The sequence below is a fragment of the Xyrauchen texanus genome, chromosome 46, assembly GCF_025860055.1.
Source record: "Xyrauchen texanus isolate HMW12.3.18 chromosome 46, RBS_HiC_50CHRs, whole genome shotgun sequence".
Lineage (NCBI taxonomy): Eukaryota > Metazoa > Chordata > Actinopteri > Cypriniformes > Catostomidae > Xyrauchen > Xyrauchen texanus.
Genome location: NC_068321.1, coordinates 20,459,029 through 20,471,309, shown reverse-complemented (window position 1 = coordinate 20,471,309; position 12,281 = coordinate 20,459,029). Strand labels below are relative to the sequence as shown.

The 12,281-nt window shown below is 40.1% G+C and overlaps 1 protein-coding gene across 2 annotated transcripts in view; it reads right to left on the bottom strand.

Moving 5' to 3' along the window:
• sv2bb (synaptic vesicle glycoprotein 2Bb) overlaps positions 1 to 12,281 on the bottom strand; it is a 50,877-nt gene that overhangs the window by 27,804 nt on the left and 10,792 nt on the right. The window contains exon 1 of one of the 2 annotated variants that reach the window (XM_052119728.1): positions 11,526 to 11,743. The exons of the other annotated variant lie outside the window; for it this stretch is intronic. The gene's annotated coding sequence lies outside the window, so the exon portion shown is untranslated. Of the gene's footprint in view, positions 1 to 11,525; positions 11,744 to 12,281 lie in introns of those variants that run through there. 2 annotated transcript variants of the gene reach the window in all.

The window sequence follows — 12,281 nt, the reverse complement described above, 5'->3', positions numbered from 1 at the left end:
AGATTTTAAATACAGAAATGTCGGCCCTCTGAAAAGTATAATCATGCATATGTACTCAGTACTTGGTTTGGGCCCCTGTTGCATTAATTACTGCCTCAATGCGGCGTGGCATGGATGCTATCAGCCTGTGGCACTGCTGAGGTGTTATGGAAGACCAAGATGCTTCAATAGCGGCCTTCAGCTCTTCTGCATTGTTTGGTCTCATGTCTCTCATCTTTCTCTTGGCAATGCCCCATAGATTCTCTATGGGGTTCAAGTCAGGCGAGTTTGCTGGCCAATCAAGCACAGTAATACCATGGTCATTGAACCAGGTTTTGGTACTTTTGGCAGTGTGGGCAGGTGCCAAGTCCTGCTGGAAAATGAAGTCAGCATCTCCATAAAGCTTGTCTGCTGAAGGAAGCATGAAGTGCTCTAAAATGTCCCGGTAGACGGCTGCGTTGACTCTGGACTTAATAAAGCACAGTGGACCAACACCAGCCGATGACATGGCTCCCCAAACCAACACAGACTGTGGAAACTTCACACTGGACTTCAAGCATCTTGGATTGTGTGCCTCTCCATTCTTCCTCCAGACTCTGGGACCTTGGTTTCCAAATGAGATGCAAAATTTGCTCTCATCAGAAAAGAGGACTTTGGATCACTGAGCAACAGACCAGTTCTTTTTTCTTTAGCCCAGGTAAGACGTTTGACATTTGAAGCCCATGTCCAGGACCCGTCTGTGTGTGGTGGCTCTTGATGCAGTAAGTCCAGCCTCAGTCCACTCCTTGTGAAGCTCCCCACACATTTGAATGGCCTTTTCCTGACAATCCTCTCCAGGCTACGGTCATCCCTGCTGCTTGTGCACCTTTTTCTTCCACACTTTTCCCTTCCACTTAACTTTCTATTAATGTGCTTTGATACAGCACTTTGAGAACATCCAACTTCTTTTGCAATTACCTTTTGAGGCTTTCCCTCCTTGTGGAGGGTGTCAATGATGGCTTTCTGCACAACTGTCAGGTCAGCAGTCTTCCCCATGATTGTGAATTCAACTGAACCAGACTGAGAGACCATTTAAAGGCTCAGGAACCCTTTGCAGGTGTTTAGCTGATTAGAGTGTGACACTTTGAGCCTACAATACTGAACCTTTTCACAATATTCTAATTTTCTGAGATTCTGAATTTGGGGTTTTCATAAGCTGTAAGCCATAATCATCAAAATTATATCAAATAAAGGCTTGAAATATCTTACTTTGCTTGTAATGAGTCTATATAATATATTAGTTTCACCTTTTAAGTTGAATTACTGAAATTAATGAACTTTTGCACGATATTCTAATTTTTCGAGTTTCACCTGTAGATATGTCCAATCAATATGAGTAATCATTTCGAGTACTCAAGTAGACAAAAACACCAAAATGCCCATCCATATCCAGCTGTGTAGCCATATTTGCTACTCAGGTGTGCAGTGTAGCAAATATGTATATGTATCCAGTATTGTGGCTTTTGGACATGTGATGCAATCACTTCCGATGCACTTCAGCACATTTAGCGGAACTCCATTTATGCCTTTGAGTGATTATCTCCCAATGGCATTAAACTGTCAGTGCAGTAAAAGGATTTTGAACAATCAATGATAAGTCGGATATTGTCCTCATTGTGAATCTTGGTTCAAGAATGGAAGCAATTTAAATCCATTTTTTTTTCATATTTAAAGGATCGTTCAATACAAGTTAATATCCATAGACAGCATTTGATTGACTGACAAATTTGTTTTAGATTTGTCCCTCGTTTGTTTAATAAAGTGCAAAAATCATGGTTACAGTAGGCAATTTCAGTGGATGTAAATAGGGCTAATCCATAAACGTTAAAGTACATACTGTTTAAAAAAGTATCTCTACAAGGTGCAACATTATGTGGCAATGCGATTTTAGTGTGATAAAATAAGAGATTTATCTACGTTGCTGCATTAACTAGATTACAGACATAATGTTAGTAAGTGATTTTATTACAGAAAAATTATATTAACAGATGTAATGTTTACATCTTGTGGCTATACTGTAAAAAAAAAGTGTTTATTTTTGTTTATGGACTATCCCCATTTACTTACATTATAAGTGACTTAATGTAACCCTGACAAAAACAAGGGATGATTGTGCCACAAATGCTGTAGATAGAGTTTCACTTGTATTGAGCACAGAAAATTCCATTCCTGTAAACTGTTCCAGTATTTTGTCTTAAAATTTCCCAGGTTGCTTTTATAAGAAGACAATGCAAGTAATATAGTTTCTACATATTTAAAAATAAATTAAAGGATTTCTTTATTCAGACCAAAATCACATTGCACTAAAAAAAGCTAGACGCAGCACAATGAATGGAATGCAGATGTCTCAGATGTTTTTTTTACTTGACAAGACATCTAAAAATCATGTTGCTCATGACAAGGCACTAAAAAAAACATTGATTTTGTTTATTTATTACATTGTACAATTAAACAATTAAAAATGAGTGCAGATGGATGCAAAGATGCATTCGGTGTGAACAGCACCTTACACATCTCTCTACTGCAACAGAAGATATAAGGTAAATATTGCAGAGGAACATGGCACATAGCCACATTTGTCAGCTATTTTAAATATATGTTATCATAAATTTAAAACCTAATGACAGATAAAGAGGATAGTCATATAGAGTTTTGCACAGGGGTCAAAGGTAATCACCCATAGAGGTTTGGATCTAACCTCAATCTCTAAATAGTTAAATGGCTTTTAAAGATATATCCACTTTAGTGGACATCATTAGTTACATTTTTAACTTCCAGCTTGTGCATTTTTTAAATGTCTACATCTACAATATACCATTTAAAATCTTGTACTAGCCACACATTCAGTAACAGACTGATCGGGAGGATAAATAAAATCTGAGAGGTCTATTAAGCTGAAGTGGAGACCTCTGTCTCACCCACGTCTGTTTCTAAGCTCGGAGGCACACTGCGCACCCATCACTATCACAAATTTAAAGTTATTGATTCATTCTCATGCCCTGCAATTCAGCAGCAAACACATAAAACATGCTGTGTGAGGAGTCATCAAGAGCTCCACAGCTGACGAGACCAGTGTGCAAATTACAATTACTTTTAAAGATCCAACACTTTTAAACGAATATTGGCTTTTTCAAAGAAATTAAAAATGTCTGTTAAAAGATTGAAAGGAAACATAAATGTTAAGGTAGAAAATATCTGTCAAAGTTTGTCTTGCGCAGTGAAAATTGTCATGTGGCACCAATAGCAGAGTTAGATAAATATATATTGTCTAAAAGATGTTTTTTCTGTGATATATTTGTGATATTTAATAAATAATGATAGGACATGACATGCTTTGTCAACATACCACCTAAAACTGATGGCAATGGAAAGTGCATAAGCGGTAAACCGTTGCTGATGTTATAAGTTTTGGCGATCGCGACTTTTCTTTGCTTCTATAGGATGACGTGATCATTTGTACTCTGACTAACTTGCAATCTATCTTTTATCGTTACTGAATCGTTTGAAAACCCATATGTAAAGCATATATAAACTTGCATGAAAAAAATAAATATTAAATTTTTACCCCCACCTTGCCGATCAGCACCATGGAGTGAGACTGGATTAATTTCCCTTTCTCCCAAAGCAAAGATGAAGAGATTTGGTCCAGATAAGCGGTGCTGGTCACCCACTGTCTACTCTACATCATAGGCATTATACATTGCTCATCTGCACTAAAGGCCACCAGAGGTCGCTCTTAGTGGCACCCATTAACAAAAATCATACACTTGCAAGGCTTAAGTATAACGAACGATAGTGAGACAAACAGACCCAAGAGCAGAGGAACAGTTCAAAGCATTTATTAACAGTAATAATGAGCAGTCACTGGGTTGAGGAATGTAGAAAATCCCGACACCGGCTGCAGTTGCAGGAAGCGATCTCCAATGGCGTGCGTGTGGTAGTCACGCAAGGGGCAGTCTGTGAAGAGTATGTTCGTAAGATGAGTGTGTGCATTGTGGAAGTCAGAATCAGATACGTAGAATCCTCCGTTGAAGCTTAGTGAGATGCTAAGCACAAAAGAGCGAACTTAACTCCCGACACACAGGCAGAGACGAGGTATCCTCCGTGGAAGACAAGCTGACACGGAGCAATACTAGAAGGCATCCACACTCCCAACACGTGGGCAACCAAGAGATACACGACACAGGACCAACAAGACAAAGAGAGTGAGGTACTCAACATCAAACAACAATCTAGCAAAGATACTGAGAACACGACAGGCTTAAGAAGGGAGTAAATTAGGGGAGAACAGGTGTTGCTTGGCATGCTAATCAGTAGCATGATCAACAATCAGTGTTCCCATGGAAATACAGATCAAGCATGCAGGCCGCGCCTGCGAGACATGAGGGAGAGAAAATGACAAAACATACAAAACAAACCGACAAACTCTCTGGAGCCCTGACACCAAGTTATCTTTAAATGGTAGTTGAACAAGAGTGAGTCTATATTTATAATGACATCTTATATTTATCTCTAATACGTCTATGAAATTATCATGTAGAGGAGCAATCAATAGTCTCTGAAACAGCTCCACTTGGAACCCTAGAATTAGCTTTGTGATTGTAACTATATGGGCAGGTGAAGAGTGTCATTTCCATGCTAATAGTAGGACCAAATGCAATTGCAAAAATAATGACCGTTTCTGAAACACATTGCCCATCTGCCATTAGACGGAACAGGTATTACGCCATTGGTTGAGCCAATATTGTTATGTCAGACTAGTTGGGATACTAAGACATACAGATCAATGTGATGGTGCTACATTGTTTACACTTTTCATGAAAATCAACCTACAGATGGCTTACTTATAGTTGTCTCTGTACATTAAAAATGGGATATAGGTTAGGTGTAAACTGGGGTGTTTTAAATATTTTAACATTGGAAAGAAGACCAGTGTTATGTATACCCTGTCTTGTTGCACTGTTGCCCTTTTGTTTACCATTTTTGTCACTTTTGTACTCCTTAGTTTTCACTTTTGTCCCTTTTGTAGCTCCACAGTCTTGTTTTCCCTCGTGTTCACTGTTCATTGTTTTCACCTGCCCTTGTTAATTTGCCTTTGGTTTTTGTTAATCTCCTTGTTATCTTGTTTGAGTCCTGTTTGTTCATTGGCCCCTTTGTCCCACATTTATGTATTTAAACCCTGTCTGTTTGTTCAGTCTCTGTCAGTCGTTGTTTGTTAATGGAGGTATGTTGTTAGCCTGCCATGTGTTCCCTGCCATGTGTTCCCTGCCATGTGTTCCCTGCCATGTGTTCCCTGCCATGTGTTCCCTGCCATGTGTTCCCTGCCATGTGTTCCCTGCCATGTGTTCCCTGCCATGTGTTCCCTGCCATGTGTTCCCTGCCATGTGTTCCCTGCCTGTGGTCATCGTGTTTAGTTTTCAGTTTTATGTTTTATTTCCCCATTGAGGGTTGTTCCTTTGTGTTTACTTGTTTGTTTATTTAATAAATTCTTAACTGCATTTGGATCCGCATCTCCTCGTCTGCCTCTCTGCTCAAGCGTTACAGAACGACTGACCCAACAATGGATCCAGCGGTTCTCCGGGCAAGCTGCCGCCTCCTGGACCTGAAGCAAGGAAGCCGCCCGGTGGAGGATCACATTAGGGACTTCCTGTACCTGGCGGGCGCCACCGACTTTCCTGACTCCTCCCTGGTGGTGTTTTTCCAGGCTAGCCTGACCGGTTCGCTCCAAGAGCGGTTGCCCACGACGACGCGTGGCTGGACGCTCGGCGAGTTCATGGAGGAGACACTTCTGGTATGCGGCTCGCTGCTTACTGTGGGTGTGGTTGAGGATCCTGCCTCTACTCCCACGGCGGTGACCCTCCAGTCGTCCTTGGCTCGTCCTCTTCCACCTGCCCCACCGGTCAGCGAGCTCGCCCCCACGCCTGTCGTCGTCCATGAGCCAGCACGGTCAACTTCGTCCGCCCAGAGGAGGAAAAGAAGACGGGTTTCCGCCTCCCGGCCCACGCCTGCCCCGGTCTGCGAGCCAGAGCCTACGCTGACCAGGAACAGTGTCCCAGCTTCGCCAGTCGCATCAGCCCGGAGGAAGAGGAGAAGGGGAAAGGTCTCTGCTCTCCAGCCTCCGCCTGCCGCAGCCCCGTGCCCTAAACCCCTCTTGGCTCTGCTCTCAGCGCCCAGCGACCCCAAACTGGTGCATACCACGGTAACCCAGCCAGTGCCTGTCGCCTCAGAGGTCCAAGAGCCAGCGCCAGTGGCCGTGACTGTCCAAGAGCCAGCGCCAGTGGCCGTGACCGTCCTAGAGCCAGCGCCTCCCGAGCCTTCCAGGGCTCCTCCTCCCGAGTCTTCCAGAGCTCCGCCTTCCGAGCCTCCCGCGGCTCTGCCTCCCGAGCCTCCCGCGGCTCTGCCTCTCGAGACCCCAGAACCTTCCAGGTCTCCGCTCCTAAAGCCTCCTACGGCGCCGCCTACCTCGGATCCGCCTCCTGAGCCTCCCTCAGCTCCACCTTCTGAGCCTTCTAAGCCATCACCTCCCTCGGCTTCGCCTCCGCCTCAGAGGTCCTCCTTGGCTCCGCCGGCCTCCCCGGTGGCCACTCCTCCTCCCAGGCCCCCTGAACCGGCCCTTGCCCCACGGCCATCTCCTAGGCCACCAAAACCGGCCTCTGTCCTGTGACCCCCTCCCAGGTCCCCTGAACCGGCCCTTGGCCCACGGTCCCCTCCCAGGCCCCCTGAACCGGCCCTTGCCTTATGGCCAGCCCCCGGGCCATCTAAACCTGTCCCTGCCCGGTCAATACCACCCCGACCTCCTAAACCTGTCCCTTTGTGCCCCCGTGGACTGCCTAATTGCCCCTTGTGCCCCCGTGGACTGTCTCATCTCCCTTTGTGCCCCGTGGACTGTCTTATTTCCCCTCGTGGCCCCCCTTGGACTTCCTGCCTGCCCTTTGTGCCCCCTTGGACTTCCTGCCTGCCCTCTGTGCCCCTTGGACTGCCTCCTTGTTCTTGTGCCCCCCCCGGTCTGTCTGTCTGCCCCCGGTGCCATCATTTTGTTCTCTGTGGGTTTTCTGTCTTTTGTCTTGGGTTTTTAGGATCGTCTGGAAGCCGATCCTTTGAGGGGGGCTCTATGTATACCCTGTCTTGTTCCACTGTTGCCCTTTTGTTTACCATTTTTGTCCCTTTTGTAGCTCCACAGTCTTGTTTTCCCTCGTGTTCACTGTTCATTGTTTTCACCTGCCCTTGTTAATTTGCCTTTGGTTTCTGTTAATCTCCTTGTTATCTTGTTTGAGTCCTGTTTGTTCATTGGCCCCTTTGTCCCACATTTATGTATTTAAACCCTGTCTGTTTGTTCAGTCTCTGTCAGTCGTTGTTTGTTAATGGAGGTATGTTGTTAGCCTGGTATGTGTTCCCTGTTTGTGTTCATCGTGTTTAGTTTTCAGTTTTGTTTTATTTCCACATTGAGGGTTGTTCCTTTGTGTTTATTTAATAAATTCTTAACTGCATTTGGATCCGCATCTCCTCGTCTGCCTCTCTGCTCAAGTGTTACAACCCGACACCAACACATTGCACGAAAAGTGCACCACAACACGTACTTGACCTAAAACACAGAGGCCGTCTTACAAAGAACCTCTTCAAAATGAATTTTTATAGCTCTATGGTAAAAGCCATGGGTTCATCGATGGCCATTAAGCTTCTTTGTCCAAATGCATAATTATTCAATTGAAAACCAGAACAAAGGGATCAAGTCGAAGAGGCTTATAGTGAAAAACAGCCACGTAGATGAATTAGGGAGAACCCTGCTGTGAGTGGAGCTTGTAAAATATTAAAGAGTCCACTCACATGCAGGCTCTTTAATATCCAGCTACATTCTAGACATATCTGATTTTGCATAAGTATGCTATATTAAATACTGTATATTTAGTTATGCTCTGATTCTAATTGTTATTCAAGAAACACTCTTCATTTATACGTTTTGTATATACATTTTCAGGATTTTATGTAGAGACAGACCGATAATTGGTTTAACTTATAAATATGCTCATTTATTACTAGTATTTCAATATTTGTTTTAAGCATAACTGTTGGACGTAGTCCACATCAAAGGTTAAAAATAAAATGTGAAATTATTTCGATTGAAAAACAACTTTACATAAATAATAATGTAATTATTGTTAATTTTATTTAATATTATTCATAACAAAATATTCATAATTCATAATATTTGTTGCTGTCAATTTATCATCATTATTGAGCCCAAAAGTAGGTCTTCATTGATACGTTTTTGAATTGGAATGGGCATTTTATGTGGAGAAATACATATACTGTACACACACACACACATATATATATATATATATGTATGTACAGTATATGTCTTTCTCTACAAAAATAAAATATATATATATATATAACTTTGCAAAAATAATAATGTTATTATTATTACTTTAATAAAATTATATTAAAAAAATCTAAATCCATTTGTTTTAATTGTTGTTGTCTATTGATTATATTTTATTGAGCCCAAGTAAATATAAATAAAAAGTAAATCATTCACAAAAAATCAGTTCTGTATTTTGGTTATCCGACATGTAAACATAAAAATAATCTGTTTCGGATCAGTCATTAAAAGAAAACTGAATAACTATACAAAAAACCATATCAGTAAATTTCCAATTTAATGGATGAGGAGCATATTAGAGATTCGAAATGGTAGTTGACACCTGTCTACTTTCAATAGATAAATAGATACAACATCTGAGGTTAATCCTAATGCTTGTGTTTTATGGAAGTGGTTCATAAGCAAGTACGAGACATAGAGAAAGAGAGTGTTGTTATCTGCAGCACATTAAAGTATGATTTTCAGGGACAATCTGTGCTCTTGCATTTTTTCCGTTGTCTCTTGCGATTCACAGTCCAGAATAAAAGCTTCTCTCACAAACATAAAACAAGCCAACTGAAGGACTGCAAAATAGGCATTACATAGCCTCCAGCACGGAGTTGAAAAATAGAGCTCTACACTTTTTTTTTATCAACTTGCATTACCACTCAGTTTGCACATGGTGTATCAGTCGCCAAATTTAATTTCATCCAAATAGCTTAGTTATGGAAGTAAGAACATAGCTGACAATACAAGTACCTAAACAAGGTTCATTTATATATATATATATATATATATAAGACTGTGAATCGATTAAACAATTGTGATTAATTGTGATTAATCATTGTATTTGGTACATTAAAACAAACATTAAAGTATAATTATTAATAGAGTATATTTAATTTATACTTTTTCTCAAAGATCTTGCAATAAATGGGCAAGTCATCATTTATTTGAATAATTTAAATTAATATGTTAATTATGTTAAAAGAGTTAATTAGACACATTTTTACAGGTATACATTTTTGATTCAAGTACAGTGTATATGGGTAACACTTTACAATAAGGTTTCATTTGTAAATATTAGATGACAACATTAGTTAACATGAACTAACAAATAAATATATTTTTCAGCTTTATTTAATCTTGGTTATAATGTTAATTTCAATATTTATTTCAACATAGTAATACATTTTTTTAAATTAAAAGTAGTATATGTTGACGTTAGTTAATGCACTATGAAATAACATGAAGTAACAATGAACAATTGTATTTTTTTTATAACTAGCTTTAATAACGGACAAAGCTTAATAAATACTGTAAAAAATATATTGTTCATTGTTAGTTTATAATACCTTATGGAACAAATGGAACCTTACTGTAAAGTGTTACCAGTATATGCATACATGCTATAAAATCAGTGGTCATCCTGTAATTAAAAGTTGGGCAAAATTTTCTGTTTTATTCCAGTGGACTTTTTTAATAATAGGATACAAATGGGCATATTCAATTCGTGCCCAGCTTTATTGGCAAGAGAAACGTAGGTGTACTCTCTTTCTATATATACATACAGCATAAAAGAGAGAGAGAGAGAGAGAGAGAGTGAGTACTGGTAATACGACTTTGAAGTCGTGGTTTTGAAGAACAGTAATGGAGCCGGTCCTTTATACTTGTACGTCACATGAATTTCTCATACATGAGATCTGTGAAAAATTACAATTCTGACATAATTTAATTCACTTTCATGTTGTTCCAAACCTGTATAATAGTGTTCAGTCTCAGTTTACATTTTATAATAATCCCCCCAAAATGCTGTTTTAACTTTGCCTCTGCTAACTCAAAGCAATCTTTAAGACTTTGTTTTCCTCACCACAATCCCTCTCTGCGAGATGCTTCTAATAAGTTCTACTTATAACATGCTTTTTTGCCTTTGATCACCAGGAATCCACAGAGGAGCAGTCTGTAAGCCACAGCTAATGATCCAAAGATAGCTGGGTGGGTTGGCACCCAGTGTGGTTTGGAGATGGTTTATTCCAGGTTTGCTTTACATCAGTAGCTTAGATGAGTGGTTAAGTTGCTCAAATGAATAAGAAGCATTAGATAGTGAATATTAAAAAATATCTATCCCAACAAACTCTCTTTCCCAAAATCCTTAGTCATATGTAGGCTATATTACAGCCGCATACGGTATATTGACTAGATAACAAACTCATCGTTAGTGTTTAATGAACAGTAACTGGCTGTTTTTGCATCTGAGGAAGGTTATAATGGTGCTTCTGTTGCCCCCGAGATATTTAGAAGATATAAATAATGCATGTTTTTATCTAATGCAAGAGGAGAAGATTCTCCACCCTTTTGTACATTATTATACTTTCTCTCTCTCTCTCTCTCTCTCTCTCTCTCTCTCTCTCTCTCTCTCTCTCTATTTGTGACCGCAAATGTTCAAACACATATGGTTAGAGTACACTGAAGCTATAACACATTGAAACATCTCATCGGTTAACATGCTTGCCTCATTGCACAATCTTATTTTCATAAACTAATGATGCTTTTCACTTCAAAAGGAGAAGGCCAACAAATTTCTCTTCGTTTCAATTATGACTTACCAAAGGAATCATTAAGAATATTGGGTGAAAGCATAAATGAATGAAGCTAGTTTTCCTGCAAAACTTTTCCTCATGCTTGACGAATTAGTCCTTACACATTCCACAAATGACAACACTGGTGCACTTTATCTTAGCGGATTATTGCGTCTTTACAGGATAATTATTTTCATAATCTTTATTGATTATGTAACTGCTTCCAAAATCTACTCAGCAGCAACCAGACACTCATAAATTTGTTCTATATGCAGAAGCATCATTTGACTGGCTCAATGTCTTTACTCAGGGTTTATGTCATATAAAAACCTTTTTGGCTGATTTTGCTTTGCACTGAATCTTAGATCTCATGCCTCTGAAAGCTTCAACATGGAGTCTCTTGAATATTTAATCAACTTTTTCTCTGCAGATCACCATTCTCCACCTTCCAAACACAAGAATGGACTTTAAAGTGAAATCAGAAGCATTAAAAACCACCATATCTCCATAAATTTCAACGTTAAAAAAGAAACACAGGCACACAGATAATCAATCAACTTTCTTACCATAAATGAATGCTGACTGTGCACCAAATATAGTCCCTCTTTTAAAAAAATTAAATAAAATGTAAAATTCCAAAACAGGGGGGGTATCCGATAATGACGGCCTGGGCTCAAACATGAGTGAGAGGGATCAAGCCAGACAGCTAGCAGAGATGCTGAAAAGGAATATTAGGATGAAAGTGCTTCCTCCCTCCGACTCTCACTCACACTCTCCCTCCTCCCAATCCGTTCATCATAGGAGGAGCTCTATGAACACGCCCAAGCAACTCACAATGGTAGTACCCATCCCTACCTCTGTTCCTCACTCACTCTCACATGTGCCATAAAACCAGAGAGAGAGAGAGAGAGAGAGAGAGAGAGAGAGAGAGAGAGAGAGAGGAAAACAATAATGCACGTCAGGGAGAAGGAATTGGGCTTGGCAGATTGATAGCTGCTGATGGGTGGGGGGAGGAGTTAAAGCTTTATATTTATGATGGTTGTCTGGTTAACTGGACTGCAATGAATATGTAAAACAGTTCACAATAGTTAAACTGAGCAGAGTATCACTGCTAGTTCACTTCTGTAATGATGCACATTCGGCCTGCGTCTTGACACTTGGATTTGTGGAATGAATTGAATTTATTCTGCTATATATTGGACTACTGGTAATGCGATCCTGCTTAAACAAGAACCAGTTTTAGTAGCTGAAAATATTATTTTGAAATCCTTAGAAACAATGTGAGAAGTGACTTACCACATCAAAAATAATCCATTCATCAA